This window comes from Scyliorhinus torazame, chromosome 5, assembly GCF_047496885.1.
Source record: "Scyliorhinus torazame isolate Kashiwa2021f chromosome 5, sScyTor2.1, whole genome shotgun sequence".
Classification (NCBI taxonomy): domain Eukaryota; kingdom Metazoa; phylum Chordata; class Chondrichthyes; order Carcharhiniformes; family Scyliorhinidae; genus Scyliorhinus; species Scyliorhinus torazame.
Window position 1 is genome coordinate 159,328,465 of NC_092711.1, and position 22,312 is coordinate 159,350,776.

A 22,312-nucleotide genomic window follows, 5' to 3' on the forward strand; every position below is an offset into this window, starting at 1 on the left:
CTTTAAATTATGTTTCTCGTAGACTGATAGTCTCCAATTTTCTTTAATTTACCTGATATTAGCAACATTTCACACGGTATTGTCACCAAATTCAACTGAATCTCATCCTTTCCTTTCCAGCTGCTTACTAAGATAGTTAATTTCAATGAAGGTGTGAAACATTGCTTTTAGCTGTATGCTAAAAATCCACTTGATTATAACTTGAAAGGTTTACATTTATCACCTAACTCAAGTGAAACCCTCATCCATGCTTTTCCAGATGCTTACAAAAATCCTGTCTGTTTGCTAAGTCTGTTTGGAAGAAGGAATCTGCATTTTATAATCCTGCTCTTTGCAGCTGCTATTAACCATTCGTGGGGTCTTTCCCTGCATCCTCTTATGTTTCTTAAATCAGGTATTGTCAGACTTCCATGTTTCAAATGACACATCTTTCCACATTATCAATTACAAACCTAATGTGTAAGGACCTGATTGGAGAAATGTGATCTGAATGTGTTAATAGGGGAATCGATTGGCTACATGTAAATGAGTACACAAACTAATTCCGCTTTTTGAAACTGTATATTAAACCAGCGTAAGCCCTGGCTCGAACGGGAAGATGTTTCCACGGGGTCTGGGACTCTTCTCCCAGAGCTCTGTAACAATACATTGCTTCTCTTGCTCACCAGAAAGGTCTATTCGTGAATATTTTCACCCAACAGATTTCCAGTCATAACGTCGTTGTGGCACAGAAGGACAACTCGAGTTGATGTCGACCAATTCTGTCAGTCTGGAGTGGGTCCCATTCTGTAACCCTGCAGCATCCATCCAATTTCAGTTAGAAATTATTGATCAGCTCTGCTTGAGGACCCTCACTGGCAGCAAGTTCAAGATCGTGATCAATCACAGCCCCCTGTATCTTAACCATCTGAAACAATCCTGTACATTAAACACAATTTTAGTCCAGTTACATATTTCCGTTAGGCTGGCAGCCTGCACAAATATTTTCAGATGTCTGTGTCCTGGACAGGAAGCAGTGAGCACGGATCTGTCAATCAGCCTGAATCAGCACCTTCAGGAGAATTGGGAGGGTGAATATTAGACACAGCAGAGTGAGACTGCAGGGAGAGTGTGTGGGATGGAGATTTACACCTTTTGGGGAATGAGAGAGGAAAGAATATTCCAGAGAAACTAGAATTGTCTGTTCTGAATTTCTAGCATGTACTGACAGTGATGACATTTGTAAATTCCTTTACAGGATATTAGAAGAGGAAGAATTCCAGACAGCAATCTCAAACCAAACCTCACGTCTCCATCTGACTGAGTCACTCAATTCACCGGGACTTGAATATCATCGGCCTTTGAATCGAGAAGGATAAAGGTTTATCTTCTTTCTGCTTCAGAAGGTTTTAAACATAAGCGTGACTGGACCATGGAGAAACGGTGGCAATGTGGGGACTGTGGGAAGGGATTCAGATTCCCATCTGTACTGGAAACTCATCGGCGCAGTCACACTGGGGAGAGGCCTTTCACCTGCTCCACATGTGGGAAGGGATTTGCTCTGTTATCCAACCTGCACACACACCAGTCAGTCCACGTCAGGGAGAAGCCATTCACCTGCTCCATGTGTGGGAAGGGATTTGCTCTGTTATCCAACCTACACAGGCACCAGCCCGTCCACGACACGGAGAGGCTATTCACCTGCTCCACGTGTGGAAAGGGGTTCAGTTATTCATCCCAACTGCTGACACACCAGCGAGTTCACACTGGGGAGAGGCCATTCACCTGCTCTCAGTGTGGGATAGGATTCACTCAGTTATCCCACCTACAGGTACACCAACAAATTCACACTGGGGAGAGGCCGTTCACCTGCACTGTGTGTGGAAAGGAATTCGCTAAGTTACCCAATCTGCAAGCACACCAGCGAGTTCACACTGGGGAGAGGCCATTCACCTGCTCGGTCTGTGGGAAGGGATTCGCTCAGTTAGCCACGTTGCAGGCACACCAGTGTCTTCATACCGGGGAGAGGCCATTCACCTGCACGGTGTGTGAGAAAGGATTCACTCGGTCAACATACCTGGTGAGGCACCAGCAAGTTCACGAGTGATGACAGGGGTTGGATTCTGCTGTAAGCACAACAGCGCCTATACTTCCTCAGAAAACTAAGGAAATTCGGCACGTCCACATTGACTCTTACCAACTTTAACAGATGTACTATAGAAAGCATCTTATCTGATTGCATCACAGCCTGGCCTGGCAACTGCTCGGTCCAAGACTGCAAGAAATTTCAGAGAGTCGTGAACACCACCCAGTCCATCACACAAACCCGCCTCCCATCCATTGACTGTCAACACCTCCCGCTGCCTTGGGAATCCTTCTAAATTTCTGTCTCGACAAGTATATACAAGTTTTGCAAATGTTATGTTTTTTGCGTTTGTGACTCGGGCTCGTACGGGTGGGTTCTTCCCTTAGGTTGAGGACAGGTGTGAGAGGTACAGGAGGGGGCCTGTCAATCATGTTCACATGTTTTGGGTGTGCCCGAAGTTGGGGGATTCTGGCCATTGATTTCCGAGACCCTGCTGGAATTGTGGGGGTGACGATGGAGCCGTGCTCTTTGGTGGGGCTTTCTGGTGTTTCGGATCTGCCAGAGCTGCTGGAGGGGAAGGGGGTCTTCACCACTCTGATTGCCCGGCGGCGAATCTCACTGGGTTGGAGGTCGGTCGCCCCACCGAAGGTATCGGCATGGTTGGGGGATTTGGCGGAATTTCTGCAGTTGGAGAAGACTTAAGTACGTTCTCCGAGGGTGAAGAGGGTTCTGCGTAAGACGGAGGGTCTTTCTGTCTCTATTTAAGGATCTGTTTGTCGCCCGGTTGGGGGGGGGGGGGGGGGGGGGGGGCTGGTCAGTTGTGAAAGGGATGTTGGGGGAGTTCAGGGAAGAAAAGGGGGAAAATTAGAAACTATTTGAAAGCCAACGGTATTTGGTTGTTGTTTATTTGTATAATTGATTGTATTTGGTATAAAATACATATATTAAAAACACAAACTATAAGTCTAATGATCTTCTCCATTGTTGGTGAAAAAACCCATCTGGTTTACTAATGCCCGTTAGGGAAGGAAATCTGCCTCCTTACCTGGTCTGGACTACATGTGACTCCAGATCCACAACAATGTGGTTGACTCTGAAATGGCCCAGCCACAAAGCTGTAAGAATCTGCAAGGATGTTTATTCCATAGAATGGAATTCTACAGTACAGAAGGGGACCATTCAGCCCATCGAGTCTGCACCAACCGTACCCAGAGCAGCTACCTCAGTCTATTCCCCCGCCATATCCCCATAACCTCACTTAACCTGTATATCTTTGGACTGTGGGAGGACTCCAGAGCGATGGAGGAAACCCATGCAAACACAGGGAGAATGTGCAAACTCCACACAGACAGTCACCCAAGGCTGGAATTGAATCCGGGTTCCTGGCACTGCGAGGCAGGAGTGTTATTATGCATGAAACCGGACTATTTGCATGCCAAACATCAAAAGCAGCAATCAACAGACAGAGCTAAACGATCCAACAACCAATGGATCAGATCTGAGCTCTGCAGTCCTGCAAGTAACTTTGAGCCACACAAATGGCAGGCAATGACCACCTCCCTCATGAGAATCCAACTACCTCCCCATGACATTCAATGGCATTACCATTGCTAAATACCCCACTATCAACATCTTGGGGGTTACCTTTGACCATAAACTGAACTGGATTAGCCATATAAATACTGTGGCTACAAGAGTGGGTCAGAGGCTGGGAATCCTGTTGTGAGTCACTCACCTCCTAACTCCTGAAAGCCTATCCATTATCCAGAGGTCAGGAGTGTGATGGATCACTCTCTAGTTACCTGGATGAGTGCATCTCCAAAATTAAAGAATCACACACACTTCATGTGTCAAAAATAAAATCTCATCTCTCTCTCTGGCTCCTTTGCCAATTACATTGGAGGGACTCACTTTCTGATAAAAGAGTCTCAGGGATGGCATGGTGGTGCAGTGGTTAGCACTGCTGCCTCATGGCGCTGAGGCCCCAGGTTTGATCCCAGCCCCAGGTCACTGACCGTGTGGTGTTTGCACATTCTCCCCGTGTCTGCGTGGGTCTCACCCCGATGTGCAGGATAGGTGGATTGGTTCTGCTAAATTGCCCCTTAATTGGATAAAACATAATTTGCTACTTGAAATTTATTTGAAAAAAGAGCCTGTCAACCCCTCTCACCCACTTTCCCGAAAGTGCATCAATCTAATCATGAAAAGTCCGAAAAATCAACATTTTTATAATAAATGTTAATTAATGAAACAAACAAGGTGATAAAGACAAAATGACTTGAGGATCAAAGACAACCAGAGTAAAAGGATGTTCACAATGTTCAGGATCCAAATTGTTTCTCTTTGTACCCTGTTCCCGTGACTCCCTGCTTTGGACATGAGAACTGAACCCTGTGGGTCACGATACCTTAACCCCCGCCCCCCCCACCCTCCCCCACATCGTCCCAAACCTCATGCCCTGATTGGTAGAGCCCCATTTCCAGTCCATCCTCCAGCACCTTCCTGTCTCTGTTGGTGAGGTGCCCATGTAATGTGATAGGAGGATGTATTTGATCTATGATCAATAGGGAGTGTGGGGAACAGTGATTTATAGTTTGAGAGGGAAAAGTATGTTCTCTGATGACGAGAATTGTCAGTTCTGGATTTCTACCCTTTACTTACAACGATGTCCTTTGTAATCACCTTTCCCAGGCGATGAGCAGAGAGGCTTTGCAGACAGGAAACAGAAATCAAACATCCTTATTCTGAGCTGTGTCAGAGGAATCATGGAATTTACAGTGCGGAAGGAGGCCATTTGGCCCATCGAGTCTGCACCGGCTCTTGGAAAGAGCATAAGCCCATGCCTCCACCCTAACCCCGTAACCCCAGCTAATCTTTTTTGGACACTAAGGGCAATTTATCATGACCAATCCACCTAACCTGCACATCTTTGGACTGTGGGAGGAAACCAGAGCACCCGGTGGAAACCCACGCACACACAGGGAGAACGTGCAGACTCCACACTGACAGTGACCCAAGCCGGGAATTGAACCTGGGACCCTGGAGCTATGAAGTGACTGTGCTAACCACTGTGCTACTGTCCTTTTAGATTGGACACTAGACCAGTCAGTAACAAAAATAAGTAATGAAATCGAGTTCAGACAGAGATCTGCATGAACTGACACCACTTTGAGTTCACAGATTAACAGAGTAACCACTACTTGAATCAATGTTATTCACTTTTGGAATTGAATGAATTAAGGGTCAGATTAACTATATCAACCCCAGTATCAGATAGGTCTGTTTAATACAGAACAGTATTAAACAAGTGTCCAATATTAGAGGTCTCTGTGGCTGTTGGATGCCTGGTTTCATTGTACAGCTGACAAGCCCACAGCTTCAGCGAACTCGTCTACCCAGCGTCTGTTTCTAAACCCTCATCACAGCATATTACCTGGTTAGCTATTTATATATGGTCATCATGGTCGGACAGATAACACAAAGCTCAACCAGAAACTATGGTTCTTCTTTCTACTGATTCCAGCTCCTACAAGGAGTGACGGCATCTCCAACCCTCAGCTCTGCTGCTGGGCTGTCATTGACATGAGCAATAGTGAGACAGAAGTTGCCTGAGGCTTAACGGGAAGTTGAAACTTGTAGCTCTAAATCAACTGTGAAAGATTTCTGAAAAGATCAGGAACTTTAAAAGATAAATTCTAAACCCAGTGAACAAATTAAAGAGTCATAAGGCAAAAACTTCCAGTTTTATCTCTTTTACTGCAAAAAACTAGACGAAACAATGCCTGAACACTATTTTTATGAGGAATGTATCTCTTAAACTATAAATAGACTTAAAAAAATTTTTTTAGTGTACCCAATTTATTTTTTCCAATTGAGGGGCAATTTAGCATTGCAAATTCACCTACCCTGCACATCTTTGGTTTGTGGGGTGAAACCCACGCAAACACGGGGAGAATGTGCAAACTCCACACGGACAGTGACCCAGAGCCAGGATCGAACCTGGGACCTCGGCGCCGTGAGGCAGCAGCACTAACCACTGCGCCACCGTGCTGCCACTTTGCCCTTTTACTTTAATGTGGTAATGCCGGCATTGGACTGGGGTGAGCACAGTAAGAAGTCTTACAACAGCAGGTTAAAGTCCAACAGGTTTGTTTTGAATCACAAGCTTTCGGAGCACAGCTCCTTCCTCAGGTGAATGAAGAGGTGAGTTCCAGAAACATATACATAGACAAAGTCAATGATGCAAGGCGATACGTTTGAATGCGAGTCTTTGCAGGTATTTAAGACTTTACAGGTCCAGACTGAGTGACTGGAGAGGGATAATCACAGGTTAAAGAGGCGTGAATTGTCTCAAGCCAGGACAGTTGGTAGAATTTTGCAAGCCCAGGCCAGATGGTGGGGAGGCGAATGTAATGCGACATGAATCCAAGGTCCCGGTTGAGGACGTACTCATGTGTGAGGAAATGGCTATAAATTTCTGCTCGTCGATTCTGCATTGTCGCGCATTCTGAAGGCTGCCTTGGAGAGGCTACTCCCTCTTAAAAATAATAATAATCTTATTTTTATCACACGTAGGCTTACATTAACACAGGACTGGGGCAGCACGGTGGCACAGTGGTTAGCACTGCCGCCTCATTGCACTGAGGTACCAAGTTCGATCCCGGATCTGGGTCACTGTCCATGCGGAGTTTGCACATTCACCCTGTGTTTGCGTGGGTTTCGCCCCCACAACCCAAAGATTTGCAGCCTAGGTGGATTGGCCACGCTAAATTGCCCCTTAATTGGAAAAAATGAATTGGGTACTTTACATTTTTTTTTAAAACAGGGCAATGAAGTTACTGTGAAACTTGCCAAGTTGCCACATTCCGGCACCTGTTTGGGTACACAGAAGGAGAATTCAGAATGTTCAATTCACCTAACAACACGTCTTGCAGGCATTCTTGAACAAGAGGTAATAGTCTTAGGATAAGATGGGCAGCATGTTAGCACAGTGGTTAGCACAGTTGCTTCACATCTCCAGGGTCCCAGGTTTGATTCCGGTTTGGGTCACTGGCTGTGTGTAGTCTACATGTTCTCCCTGTGTCTGCGTAGGTTTTGTACGGGTGCTTCAGTTTCCTCCCACAGTCCAAAGATGTACAGGTTAGGTGGATTGGCCATGATGAAAGGTGCATTGGCCACGATAAATTGTCCAAAAAGGTTAGGTGGGTTTACTGGCTTACGGGGCTGGGGTTGGGGCGTGGGCTGCGGTGGGGTGCTCTTTCCAGGGGCTGGTGCAGACTCGATGGGCTGAATGCCCTCCTTCTGTACTGTAAATTCTATGGTTCCACTGGATGCTTCGGTTTCCTCCCACAAGCCCCGAAAGACGTGCTGTTAAGATAATTTGGACATTCAGAATTCTCCCTCTGTGTGCCCGAACAGGAGCCAAAATGTGTAGCGTAGGGGCTTTTCAGAGTAACTTCATTGCAGTGTTAATGTAAGCCTACTTGTGACAATAAAGATTATTGAAAAAAAGAGGCTGCAAATTCTAAAGAATTGAGGAGAAACTGCTTCGCCCAAAGGGCTGTGAATCTGTGGAATTCACGACCCCAGAGTGCGGTGGAGCTGGGACAGTGAGTACATTTAGGGAGGAGTAGAGACAGATTTTTAATCGGGTTGAAGGATTATAGTCGATGGGCCAAATGGCCTAATTCTGCTCCTGTATCTTATGAACTTCTGAAGGGGGAGACATTGATTTGCTCCCAGATGTTGCCCAGAGGAGGAAGTTTTAGTTTGAAACTCATTGTCCAACCTCCACATTGTGACATCACAAAGGAGCTCGTCCTCTTAATCAACCAATAGGAATAAGCCCGCTCCGCGGTGACGTCACTGCCCAGCGCGCCGACGCGGGAGCCCCGCTCCCACCCATTGTTCCCCTTCCTCCACACATCCTCGAGACAAGGTTTCCAGACAACCGGCTGACAATTCCTGCCGTCGGTGATTTCCCCTCCCACCCGATACGGGACTGCGCATGACTAAGAGAAGGGGAAGCTGCGCATGAGCAGGGAAGTTCACTTCTGATGACCTTACTGCTGAGGTGTTGACCAATAGGAAGATTGGAGGAACGGAAGGACTTTGTTTCTCCGCCAATCAGAGCTCCCCCATTGTCTCAATGCGGAAGTTGGACATGGAGGTTTCTGCCGAGCAAAACTGTTGTTCCTCCAACCCTGGGTGAGCTTGAGCTGCACACAGACTGAACCTTCCTCCTGTGTGCAACATCTGTGAGTAAAACACTTTCTTTTCTTCCTCTTTCCATTTATTATCTCATTCTGACCTTCAATTTGTGACTTGCAGCAACTGTAGGGAAAGGAAGTGAATCCAGGGAGGGTGCAGACTCTGGAGAGCTTGGCCCAGGTCTCTCTCTCTCTCTCTCTCTCTGAAAGACATTGACATCCTTTGCTCCCTCAGCTTGACACATTTATTTGTCTGGCTAAAATGATGGTCTCTTTCCTAATGTTCACATTTAAAAGGCTGGTTTCCCCAGGGGATGGCTGACATTAAAGGGAACAGTAAACAGGACAATCAGACCCAACCAATTACTTCCCTGTCGGAATACTCCACCATCAGCAAAGTGATGGAAGGAGTCATTAACAGCGCTATCAAGTGGTACTTGCTCAACAAAACCTGCTCTTGGATGCTCTGTTTGGGTCCAACCAGGGTCACTCAGCTCCTGACCTCATTACAGCCTTGGTTCAAACATGGACAAAAGAGCTGAATGCCAGAGGTGAGGTGAGAGAGACTGCCTTTGGTATCAAGGCAGCATTTGACCGACTATGGCATCAAGGAGCCCCAGCTAAACTGCAGTCAATGGGAATTGGGGAAAACTCTCCGCTGGTTGGAGTCATACCTGGCACAAAGGAAGATGGCTGTGGTGGTTGGAGGTCAATCATCTCAGCTCCAGGAGTTCCTCAGGGCACACTCCTGGGCCGAATCACCTCTAGCTGCTTAATCAATGACCTCCCTTTCATCACAAGGCTAGAAGTGGGGATGTTTGTGGATGACTGCACAATGTTCAACACCATTCGTGACTCCTCAGATAATGAAGCAGTCCATGCCCAAATGTTCAACACCATTCGTGACTCCTCAGATAATGAGTTCAGACAGAGATCTGCATGAACTGACACCACTTTGTTCACAGATTAACAGAGTAATCACTGTACTTGAATCAATGTTATTCACTTTTGGAATTGAATGAATTAAGGGTCAGATTAACTATATCACCCCCAGTATCAGATAGGTCTGTTTAATGCAGAACAGGGTTAAACCCAGTGTCCAATATTAGAGGTCTCTGTGGCTGTTGGATGCCTGGTTTCACTGTGCAGCTGACAAGCCCACAGCTTCAATGAACTTGTCTGCCCAGGGTTTGTTTCTAAACCCTCATCACAACATATTACCTGGTTAGCTATTTATATATGGTCATCATGGTCAGACAGCTCACACAAAGCTCAACCAGAAACTATGGTTCTTCTTTCTACTGATTCCAGCTCCTACAGGGAGTGACGGCATATCCAGTCCTCAGCTCTGTTACTGGGCTGTCATTGACATGAGCAATAGAGAGACAGAAGTTGCCTGAAGCTTAATGGGAAGTTGAAACTGAAAAGATAAGTAACTTTAAATAAATTCTAAACCCAGTGAACAAATTAAAGAGTCTTAAGGCAAAAACCTCAGGTTTTATAACTTTTCCTGCAAAAAACCAGAAGCAATAATGCGTAAACACTATTTTTATTAGGAATGTATCTCTTAAACTATAAATAGACTTTGCCCTTTTACTTTTTAAATTTTTTTAGAGTACCCAATTTACTTTTTCCAATTAAGGGGCAATTTAGCATTACCAGTTCACCTACCCTGCACATCTTTGGGTTGTGGGAGTGAAACCCACGCAAACACAGGGAGAATGTGCAAACTCCATACGGACAGTGACCCAGAGCCGGGATCGAACCTGGGACCTCGGCGCCGTGAGGCAGCAGTGCTAACCACTGCGCCACCATGCTGCCACTTTGCCCCTTTACTTTAATGTGGTAATGCCGGCGTTGGACTGGGGTGAGCACAGTAAGAAGTCTTACGACAGCAGGTTAAAGTCCAACAGGTTTGTTTCGAATCACTAGCTTTCTGAGCACAGCTCCTTCCTCCGGTGAATGAAGAAACATATACTTAGACAAAGTCAATGATGCAAGACGTACTTTTGAATGCGAGTCTTTGCAGGTAATTAATCTTTACATGTCCAGACGGAGTGACTGGAGAGAGGGATAATCACAGGTTAAAGAGGTGTGAATTGTCTCAAGCCAGGACAATTAGTAGAATTTCGCAAGCCCAGGCCAGATGGTGGGGGGGGGTAAATGTAATGCGACATGAATCCAAGGTCCCGGTCAAGGCCGTACTCGTGTGTGGAACTTGGCTATAAGTTTCTGCTCGACGATTCTGCATTGTCGCGCATCCTGTATGCTGCCTTGGAGAGGCTACTCCCACTTAATGATAATAATAATCTTTATTTTTGTCACAAGTAGGCTTACATTAACACCGCAATGGCGGCACAGTGGTTAGCACTGCCGCCTCATGGCACCGAGGTACCAGGTTCGATCCTGGATCTGGGTCACTGTCCATGCGGAGTTTGCACATTTTCCCCGTGTTTGCATGGGTTTCGCCCCCACAACCCAAAGATATGCAGGCCATGCTAAATTACCCTTTAATTGGAAAAAATGAATTGGGTACTTTAAATGTTTTTTTAAAACACGGCAATGAAGTTACTGTGAAACTCCCCAAGTCGCATCATTCTGGCGCCTGTTAGGGTACACTGAAGGAGAATTCAGAATGTTCAATTCACCTAACAGCACGTCTTTCAGGCATTCCAGAACGAGAGGAAATAGTCTTAGGATAAGATAGGCAGCATGGTAGCATTGTGGTTAGCACAGTTGCTTCACATCTCCATGGTCCCAGGTTCGATTCCGGCTTGGGTCACTGGCTGTGTGCAGTCTGCATGTTCTCCCCATGTCTTCGTAGGTTTTGTACGGGTGCTCCGGTTTCCTCCCACAGTCCAAAGATGTGCAGGTTCGGTGGATTGGCCATGATAAAAGGTAGATTGGCCATGATAAATTGCCCTTAGTGTCCAAAAAGGTTAGGTGGGTTTACTGGGTTACGGGGATGGGGTGGAGGCGTGGGCTGGGCTGGGGTGCTATTTCCAGGGGCTGGTGCCGATTCGATGGGCTGAATGTCCTCCTTCTGTACTGTAAATTCTGTGATTCCACCGGGTGCTTCGGTTTCCTCCCACAAGCCCCAAAAGACGTGTTGTTAGATAATTTGGACATTCTGAATTCTCCCTCTGTGTGCTCGAACAGGAAGTTGGGGCTTTTCAGAGTAACTTCACTGCAGTGTTAATGTAAGCCTACTTGCGACAATAAAGATTATTTTAAAAAAGAGGGAGGAAAATCTGAAGGGTTGAGGAGAAACTGCTTCTCCCAGAAGGCTGTGAATCTATGGAATTCACTACCCCAGAGTGTGGTGGAGCTGGGACAGTGAGTACATTTAGGGAGGAGTTAGACAGATTTTTAATTGGGTTGAAGGGTTATACTCGATGGGCCAAATGGCCTAATTCTGCTCCTATATCTTTTGAACTAATGAAAGGGGGAGACATTGATTTGCTTCCTGATGTTGCCTAGAGGAGGAAGTTTTAGTCTGAAACTCATTGTCCAACCTCCACATTATGACATCACAAAGGAGTGTCCAGATGTTGGCTGATAAGTAGCAAGTTACATTTGTGCTACACCAAGTGGCAGACAATGACCATCTCCTACAGTGGCATTAGCATCGCTGAATCCTCCACAACCAACATCCTGAGGGTTACCATTGATCAGAAACTGAACTGGACTAGCCATATTAATACGGTGGCCACCAGGGCAGGCCAAAGACTACAGCGAGTAACGCACCTCCTGACCCCCAAAGCCTGTCCACCATAACAAGGCACAAGTCAGGCGTGTAATAGAATAATCACTACTTGCCTGGTTGAGTACAGCTCCAACAACACTCAAGATGCTGCTCTACACCATCCAGAACAAAGCAGCCTGCTTGACTGCTCTCCCTTCCACAAATATTCAAACCCTCCAACACCGACGAACAGCGGCAGCCGTGTTTACCATCTACAATGTGCACTGCAGTAACTCACCAAGGTTCCTCCGACAGCACCTTCCAAACCCAAGCCCACTACTATCTAGAAGGACAAGAGCAGCAGATACCTGGGAACCCCACTACCTGGCAGTTCACCTCCAAGTCACTCACCAGACGGACTTGGAAATATATCGCCCTTCCTTCATTGTTGCTGGGACGACATCCTGGAACTCCTTCCCTGACAGCATAGGGGATGTACCTACAACTCAAGGACTGCAGCGGTTCAAGAAGGCAACTCATCACCACCTTCTGAAGGGCAACTAGGGATGGGCAATAAATGCTGGCTGAACCAGCGACGTCCACACCCCGTAAATGAATTTTTAAAAATGTTATATCGTACAGAGATATATCTAGTGTTATATGGAATGTATTAGATATATTATTGATGGTTCTGTAATAAAATACATGTATTATTATTTCTAGTTTTGTAAATAGTACTGTACCTACATTATATATTTCCAGTCATACAGTCATTGCAGCACTGACAGAATCCATTTGGGAACTCAAGTCAATGCTGACTCTCTGTACAGCAATCCAGTCAGTCCCATTCCCCCTCGATATCCCTGTTCCTCTGCAAGTTTATTTTCTTCATATTTTATTTTGAATTATTGATCATATCGACTTCCACAACCCTTGTGGACAGTGGGTTCCTGATCATGCCCACTCCATGACTAAATCAAATTCTTCCTCAGAATCATCCCATCTCTAATCAGTAAATATACTTAAATGGAGATTCTCTACTCTTGTGCAGGTTGGTCGTGAGTTTAGATTTGTTGATCAGCATCAATCAGCACCTTCATAAGAATTGGGAGGGGAAGGAAGTGAATCCAGTCTGTATATTGCACACATTTATCATCCAGTAACAGAGACATATATCTGTCTGGCAGCCTCTGTGCCCAGGACAGGAAGCAGTGAGCATGGATATATCGATCAGCCTGAATCAGTGCCTTCAGGAGAATTGGGAGGGTGAATATTAGATACAGCAGAGTGAGACTGGAGGGAGAGCGTGTGGAATCGAGATTTAGAGCATTTGAGGGAAAGGGAGAGAGCTAACAATGTTCGATAGAAACTAGAATTGTCTGTTCTGAATTTCTATCCTGTACTGACAGTGATGATTTTTGTAAAATCTTTTTACAGGAAGTATGAACGAGAGGTGTTTGAGGCCGATATCTCAAACTAAATATCACGTCAAGAACTAACTGAGTCACTCAATTCTTGGGAACCGAATATCATCAACCTTTGAATCCAGAAGGAGAAATGTTTGTCTATTCTGTCTGCTTCAAAAGATTTTAAACATCAGTTTGTTTGGAAAAGCACTGAGACACACACAAACCCACGTGAGATTGTTCCAGTGAACTGACTGTGGAAAGAGCTTTAACCAGTTACACAGCCTGAAAAAATACTACACCGTTCACAGCAGGGAGAAACTGTATAGGTGTTCTGTGTGTGGACGAGACTTCGACTGATCGTACAGCGTGGTGAGACGCAAGATCACCCCGACCATGGAGAAACCATGGAAATGTGAGGACTGTGGGAAGGGCTTCAAAGGCCCGTACGGACTGGAAAGGCATCAACGCAGTCACATTGGAGAGAGGCCATTCACCTGCTCTGTGTGTGGGAAGGGATTCACAGCCCCATGCAAGCTGGAAAGGCACCAACGCAGTCACACTGGAGAGAAGCCTTTCACCTGCTCTGTGTGTGAGAAGGGATTCACTGACATTGGCAACCTGCGGAGACACGAACGAGTTCACACTGGAGAGAAGCCATTCACCTGCTCGGACTGTGCGAAGGAATTCATTCAGTTATCCCACCTGCAGAGACACCAGAGAGTTCACACCGGGGAGAGGCCATTCACCTGCACTGTATGTGGGAAGGAATTCACTCGGTTATGCCACCTGCAGACACACCAACGAGTTCACACTGGGGAGAGGCCATTCATCTGCACTGTGTGTGATATGGGATTCACTCAGTTTTCCAACCTGCAGGTACACCAGCGACTTCACACCGGGGAGAAGCCATTCATCTGCACTGTGTGTGATAAGGGATTTGCTCAATTATCCGGCCTGCGTAGCCACAATGTCACTCACACCAAAGGCAGGCCCTTTAAATGCTCTATCTGCAGGAGGGGTTTCAAAAGCTCTCAGCTACTGATGTCCCACCAGCGCGTTCACTCTGAGGAGAGACCGTTCAGCTGCTCTCACTGCACAAAGAGCTTTAGAACCTCCACCAACCTGATGAAACACGAGCGAGGTCACACCGGGGAGAGCCCGTTCACCTCTCCGACTGGGAAAAGATTCACTCGGTCATCACTTGCTCAACCACAATGTCACTTACACCAATGAGAGACCCTTTAAATGCTCCGACTGTGGGAGTGGGTTTAAAAGCTCTCGGGTACTGATGTCCCACCAGCGAATTCACACTGAGGAGAGACCGTTCAGCTGCTCTCACTGCACAAAGAGGTTTCAAACATTATCCACATTGCGGAGGCACCAGTGAGTTCACACTGGAAAGAAGCCATTCACCTGCTCTCACTGTGGGGAGGGATTCACTCAGTCGTCCAACATGCTGAGACATCAAAGGGTTCACAAGGGATGACGGGTTGGATTCTGCTGTTTTTCCTGCTGTTAATCACATCCAGGACTGAACATGGAGTGGGTGGAGGGGTTTGCCGTCTCATCAACTCCTCCTGGTGCTCGGACGTGGCGACCCTGGTGAACTACTCCTCCCCGGACCAGGAATACCCGACTGTGAATTACCGTCCATACTACCTTCCACAGAGTTCACTTCTGCCATCATCATGGCGTTCTACATCCCACCCCAGGCGGAAGTGAATTGGATTGGATTGGATTTGTTTCTTGTCAAGTGTACCGAGGTACAGTGAGAGTATTTTTCTGCGAGCAGCTCAACAGATCATTAAGTACATGGGAAGAAAAGGGAATAGAAGAAAATACATAATAGGGCAACACAAGGTATACAATGTAACTACATAAGCACCGGCATCGGATGAAGCATACAGGGTGTAGTATTAATGAGGTCAGTCCATAAGAGGGTCATTTAGGAGTCTGGTAACAGCGGGGAAGAAGCTGTTTTTGAGTCTGTTCGTGCATGTTCTCAGACTTCTGTATCTCCTGCCCGATGGAAGAAGGTGGACAGTGAGTAAGCCGGGTGGGAGGGGTCTTTGATTAGAAGAAGGCGCTTGATCAATTGTACACCGCTATCAATAACAGTGAAACAGAATACCCGAAGGCCTTGTGCATAGTGGCCGGGGACTTTAACAGGGCCATCCTCAAGAGTGTACTGGCAAAATTCCACCAACACATTTCCTGTCCCGACAGGGACCCTAACATCCTTGACCACTGCCACACAAACATCAAGGGCGCCAAGTCTGAGGCGTTCAAGTCAGGAAATCCGGATCTATACAAGAAATCTAGGTACAACCTCCACAAAGCCATCAGGGACTCCAAGAGACAATACCAGACTAAGCTAGAGTCACAGACTAACAACGTGGACTCTCTTGTTAGTTGTGGCAGGGCTTAAACAACATAACGGGCTACAAAGTAAAGCCGAGTAGAATCTTCTGCAGCAGCGCATCCCTCCCCATCAAACTCGATGCATTTGATGCTTGTTTTGAGCAGGAAACCAACAATCTGTTGTCAACTGTCCAGCAGCTTTGGACACACCCATACCCACCATCACAGCCTCCAAAGTCCGATTGGCCTTCTTGAAAGTGAACCCTCGGAAAGCGATGGGTCCTGTCGAGATCCCAGGTCGTGCACCCAGATCCTGTGCGGACCAACTGGCAGGTGTGTTTGCGGAATCCTCAACCTCTCCCTACTCCGAGGTTCCCACCTGCTTCAGGAAGACCACCATCATACCGGTGCCAAAGAAGAAGCAGTCAACGTGCCTCAATGAATACCGTCCGGTGGCCTTGACATCGATCATTATGAAGTGCTTCGAGATATTGGAGACATCTACTCCATACTCCCAGCATTCCTTGATCCACTGCAATTCGCACACCGCCACAACCGGTCCACAGCAGATGCCATCTCCCTGGCCCTATACACGCCCCTGGATCATCTTGACAACAAGGACTCTTACGTCAGACTCCTATTGATTGACTACAACTCCACCTTCAACACCATAATCCCAGCCAAGCTCATATCAAAACTCCAAAACTTAGGGCTTGGCTCCTCCCTCTGCAACTGGATCCTCGACTTCCTGGTACATAGACCACAATCAGTAAGGATAAACAACAACACCTCCTTCATGATAGTCCTCAATACCAGGCCCCACAAGGCTGCGTACTTAGCCCCCTACTACACTCATGATACACACACGACTGTGTGGCAAAATTTGGCTCCCACTTCATCTACAAGTTTGCTGATGACACGACCGTAATGGGTTTGATTTCAAACAACGATGAGTCAGAGTACAGGAGGGAGATAGAGAACCTAGTGGCATGGTGTAATGACAACAATCTCTCCCTCAATGTCAGAAAAACTAAGGAGCTGGTCATTGACTTCAGGAAGCAAAGTATCGTACACATCCCTGTCTGCATTAATGGGGCTGAGGTGGAGATGGTTCGCAGCTTCAAATTCCGAGGTGTGCACATCACCAGCATTCTGTCCTGGTCCACCCACATCAACGCTACGACCAAGAAACCTATACTTCCTCAGAAAACAAAGGAAATTCAGCATGTCCACAGCGATTACCACATGGGCGGCACGGTAACACAGTGGTTAGCATTGTTGCTTCACAGCGCCAGCGTCCCAGGTTCGATTCCCGCTTGGGTCACGATCTGTGTGGAATATGCATGTTCTTCCCGTGTCTGCGTGGGTTTCCTCCGGGTGCTCCAGTTTCCTCCCACAAGTCCCGAAAGAGATGCTTGTTGGGTGAATTGGACATTCTGAATTCTCCCGCAGTGAACTCGAACAGGTGCCAGAGTGTGGCGACTAGTGGATTTTCACAGTAACTTCATTGCAGCGTTAATGTAAGCCTACTTGTGACAATTATGAAGATTATCATTGACTTTTACCAATTTTTACAGATGCACCAACTTTTACAGGAGCACCATAGAAAACATCTTATCTGGCTGCATCACAGCTTGTGTTATGGGCCAGGGTTCAGAAAACTCCAAAGTAGATCATGGAGTTCACCTGACCTACAATTGTTTATTGACTTTGGTTCCGATGAGCACAAGGGCCTGCCTTTCAGGTGTTATTCAACAGAGGCCTTAAGCACTTTTAATCAAAACAAGCTTAATTCTACGAATTTAGTTAACATTTTTATAAACACACACAGTAAGCCCTTTTATCAATTACAAACATAAATACCCCACACAGCTGCAGTAATCTATGTACAACCCTTAATAAATTCCCCCCTTTAATTGTTCCAATTAAATAACAAGATCCCATAAACCAGTACCTCCTGTTCAAAGGTGTGGCCCAGCACACAGCACTCAAGACCTGGTATGGATGCTCTTGTTTCCTTTCCAAAACAGCAGGTTTGAATTCCTTCCAGAAAACAATTATTTATTTTCAAGTTATCAAATAATCTGGAAACAGCTTTTAAAATGAAGATCGCGAGACAGGCCAAAATACGCCTCTTTCTGAGTACAGCAGCCAAAAATGTGAGAACGAAAGCAAAATACTCCGAGCCACAAAACAGCCCCAAACCAAAGCGAAAGTAAAACCAACACCCAGAGCCACAGCCCAGCTCCACACACACAATGACATCACTGAAGCCATGTGATAAGACAAAACATTTCTTAAAGGGACACTCCCATGACACTGATATGGCAACTGCTCAGCCCAAGACTAAGAAACTAGAGAGTTGTGAACACAGCCCAGTCCCTCACACGAACCCGCCTCCCATCCATTGACTCTGTCTACACCTCCCTCTTCTTTGGGAAAGCGGGCAGCAAAATCAAAGACCCTCCCACCGAGGTTATTCTCTTTTCCAATCTCTTCCATTGGGCAGGAGATACAAAAGTCTGAGAACTCGCAATAACAGATTCTTCCTCGCTGTTACCGGACTCCAGAATGACCCTCTTATGGACTGAACTGATCTCTCCACACATCTTCCCTACTGAGCAGCACTACACGCCGTATGCTTCACCCGATGTCTATGTATTTAAATTGTGTATTTATCATATGTCCTATGTTTTTTCATGTATAAAATGATCTGTCTGTATTGTACGCAGAACAATACGTTTCACTGTACCTCGGTGCACGTGAATAAATTTAATCAGATCAAACTTTCTTCATTCTGACACTTGATGAAGTGGGAGGGTCGGAGGGCTTCTTTCTGCTGGATTGGCCGGTCTCACGACTTTGCTTCCAGTGGACCGATGCTCTTTGAGCCTGGGGGAGAGCACATTTCCACTGGAATGATCCACAAAGGCTGAAGTACATTTATTTTATCCTGGATAGTAAATAGTGTTTTTCCCCCACTACCGATGGATCCAAAATAAACCAGATGGGTTTTTACAACTATCGACAATGCTTTCATGGTCATCGATTACTTTTAATTCCAGATTTTTAATTAATTTAAATTTCACCATCTGCCGAACCTGGATCCCTATTGTATTACCCTGGGTCTCTGGATTACTAGTCTGGCTATTGTTTTCCGAGATGTGTTTTGTGAGAGATGAAGTCACTATAGTCAATAAGTGAGCTGTTTTCAAGTTGTTTCCTTTGCGTCCTGTACTTCACTAATTTGCAGACAAAACAGCTGCAACCGTACTGTGTATAAATGTGTTATTGTAACTACTCTGAGTGGTTCGCTGAAGCATTCCCCTGCGTGCTTGTAATAAAGATTCCCAAACTTTAACCAACTCTGGAAATTGGGAGGGTTGGATGGTTTCTTTCTGCGGAATTGCCCAGTCTCACACTTTGCTCCCAGCCTCAAAGACCATCCGTCTCCTTTCGGCATTTTGAGAATATCATTCAAATGCTTTTTATGTTCAAGCGACAAGGTTTGATTTTCCTGTTTTGGAGCAAATGGGATCTTGGGCATCAGAAATAGAGGGATTGAGAATAAAAGCAGGGAAGTTATCAAACTATTCGGAAGGACGAAGTGGATGGTAAGGGAGGTGGTGTAGCTCTGTTATTTAAGGATGACATCCGGGCATGACACCGATGTCACCAGATGACATTGGTGCTATGGAGGATAAGGTTGAATCCATTTGGGTGGAAATCAGGAATATTAAGCCGAAAAAGTCACTGATAGGAGTAGTCTATAGGCCACCAAATAGTAACATTATGGTGGGGCAGGCAATAAACAAAGAAATAACTGATGCATGTAGAAATGGTGCAGCAGTTATCATGGGGGATTTTAATCTACATGTCGATTGATTTAATCAGGTCGGTCAAGGCAGCCTTGAGGAGGAGTTTATCGAATGTATCCGTGATAGTTTCCTAGAACAGTATGTAATGGAACCTACGAGGGAACAAGCGGTCCTAGATCTGGTCCTGTGTAATGAGACCGGATTGATTCAGGATCTCATAGTTAGGGATCCTTGCGGAAGGAGCAATCACAATATGATGGAATTTAAAATACAGATGGAGGGTGAGAAGGTAAAATCAAACACTAGTGTTTTGTGCTTAAACAAAGGAGATTACAATGGGATGAAAGAAGAACTAGCTAAGGTAGACTGGGAGCAAAGACTTTATGGTGAAACAGTTGAGGAACAGTGGAGAAACTTCCAAGCGGTTTTTCACAGTGCTCAGCAAAGGTTTATACCAACAAAAAGGAAGGACGGTAAAAAGAGGGAATATCGACCGTGGATATCTAAGGAAATAAGGGAGAGTATCAAATTGAAGGAAAAAGCATACAAAGTAGCAAAGATTAGTGGGAGACTAGAGGACTGGGAAATCTTTAGGGGGCAACAGAAAGCTACTAAAAAAGCTATAAAGAAGAGTAAGATAGATTATGAGAGTAAACTTGCTCAGAATATAAAAACAGATAGTAAAAGTTTCTACAAATATCTAAAACAAAAAAGAGTGGCTAAGGTAAATATTGGTCCTTTAGAGGATGAGAAGAGAGATTTAATAGTGGGAGATGAGGAAATGGCTGAGGAACTGAACAGGTTTTTTGGGTCGGTCTTCACAGTGGAAGACACAAATAACATGCCAGTGACTGATGGAAATGAGGCTATGACAGGTGAGGACCTTGAGAGGATTGTTATCACTAAGGAGGTAGTGATGGGCAAGCTAATGGGGCTAACGGTAGACAGGTCTCCTGGCCCTGATGGAATGCATCCCAGAGTGCTAAAAGAGATGGCTAGGGAAATTGCAAATGCACTCGTGATAATTTACCAAAATTCACTAGACTCAGGGGTGATCCACGCGGATTGGAAATTAGCAAACGTGACACCATTGTTTAAAAAAGGAGGTAGGCCGAAAGCGGGTAATTATAGGCCAGTGAGCTTAACTTTGTTTGTAGGGAAGATGCTGGAATCTATCATCAAGGAAGAATTAGCGATGCATCTGGATGGAAATTGTCCCATTGGGCAGATGCACCATGGGTTCATAAAGGGCAGGTCGTGCCTAACTAATTTAGTGGAATTTTTTGAGGACATTACCAGTGCAGTAGATAACGGGGAGCCAATGGATGTGGTTTATCTGGATTTAAAGAAAGCCTTTGACAAGGTGCCACACAAAAGTTTGCTGCATAAGATAAAGATGCATGGCATTAAGGGGAAAGTAGTAGCATGGATAGAGGATTGGTTAATTAATAGAAAGCAAAGAGTGGGGATTAATGGGTGTTTCTCTGGTTGGCAATCAGTAGCTAGTGGTGTCCCTCAGGGATCAGTGTTGGGCCCACAATTGTTCACAATTTACATAGATGATTTGGAGCTGGGGACCAAGAGCAAAGTATCCAAGTTTGCAGACGACACTAAGATGAGTGGTAAAGCAAAAAGTGCAGAGGATACTGGAAGTCTGCAGAAGGATTTGGATAGGCTAAGTGAATGGGCTAGGGTCTGGCAGATGGAATACAATGTTGACAAATGTGAGGTTATCCATTTTGGTAGGAATAACAGCAAAAGGGATTATTATTTAAAATGATAAAATATCAAAACATGCTGCTGTGCAGAGAGACCTGGGTGTGCTAGTGCATGAGTCACAAAAAGGTGGTTTACAGGTGCAACAGGTGATTAAGAAGGCAAATGGAATTTTGTCCTTCATTGCTAGAGGGATGGGGTTTAAGACTAGGGAGGCTATGCTACAGTTGTATAAGGTGTTAGTGAGGCCACACCTGCAGTATGGTGTTCAGTTTTGGTCTCCTTACTTGAGAAAGGATGTATTAGCACTGGAGGGTGTGCAGAGGAGATTCACTTGGTTAATCCCAGAGCTGAAGGGGTTGGATTACGAGGGGAGGTTGAGCAGAATGGGACTGTACTCGTTGGAATTTAGAAGGATGAGGAGGGATCTTATAGAAACATATAAAATTATGAAGGGAATAGATAGGATAGATGCGGGCAGGTTGTTTCCACTGGCGGGTGAAAGCAGAACTAGGGGGCATAGCCTCAAAATAATGAGAAGTAGATTTAGGACTGAGTTTAGGAGGAACTTCTTCACCCAAAGGGTTGTGAATCTATGGAATTCCTTGCCCAGTGAAGCAGTAGAGGCTCCTTCATTAAATGTTTTTAAGATAAAGATAGATAGTTTTTTGAAGAATAAAGGGATTAAGGGTTATGGTGTTCGGGCCGGAAAGTGGAGCTGAGTCCACAAAAGATCAGCCATGATCTCATTGAATGGTGGAGCAGGCTCGAGGGGCCAGATGGCCTACTCCTGCTCCTAGTTCTTATGTTATACTGAACCTTTCTAAAGCTCTGGTTGGGCCACAACTAGAGTATTGAATCCAGTTCTGGGTAACCACACTTTAGGGAGGATGTAGAGGAGATTTACTAGAATGGTCCCAGGGAGGAGGGATTTCAACCACTAGGTTCGGCTGGAGAAGCTGGGGTTGTTCTCCTTGGAGCAAAGGAGGTTGAGGGGAGATTTTATGAGGTGGACAAGGTTATGATAGGTTTACATAAGGTGGACAAAG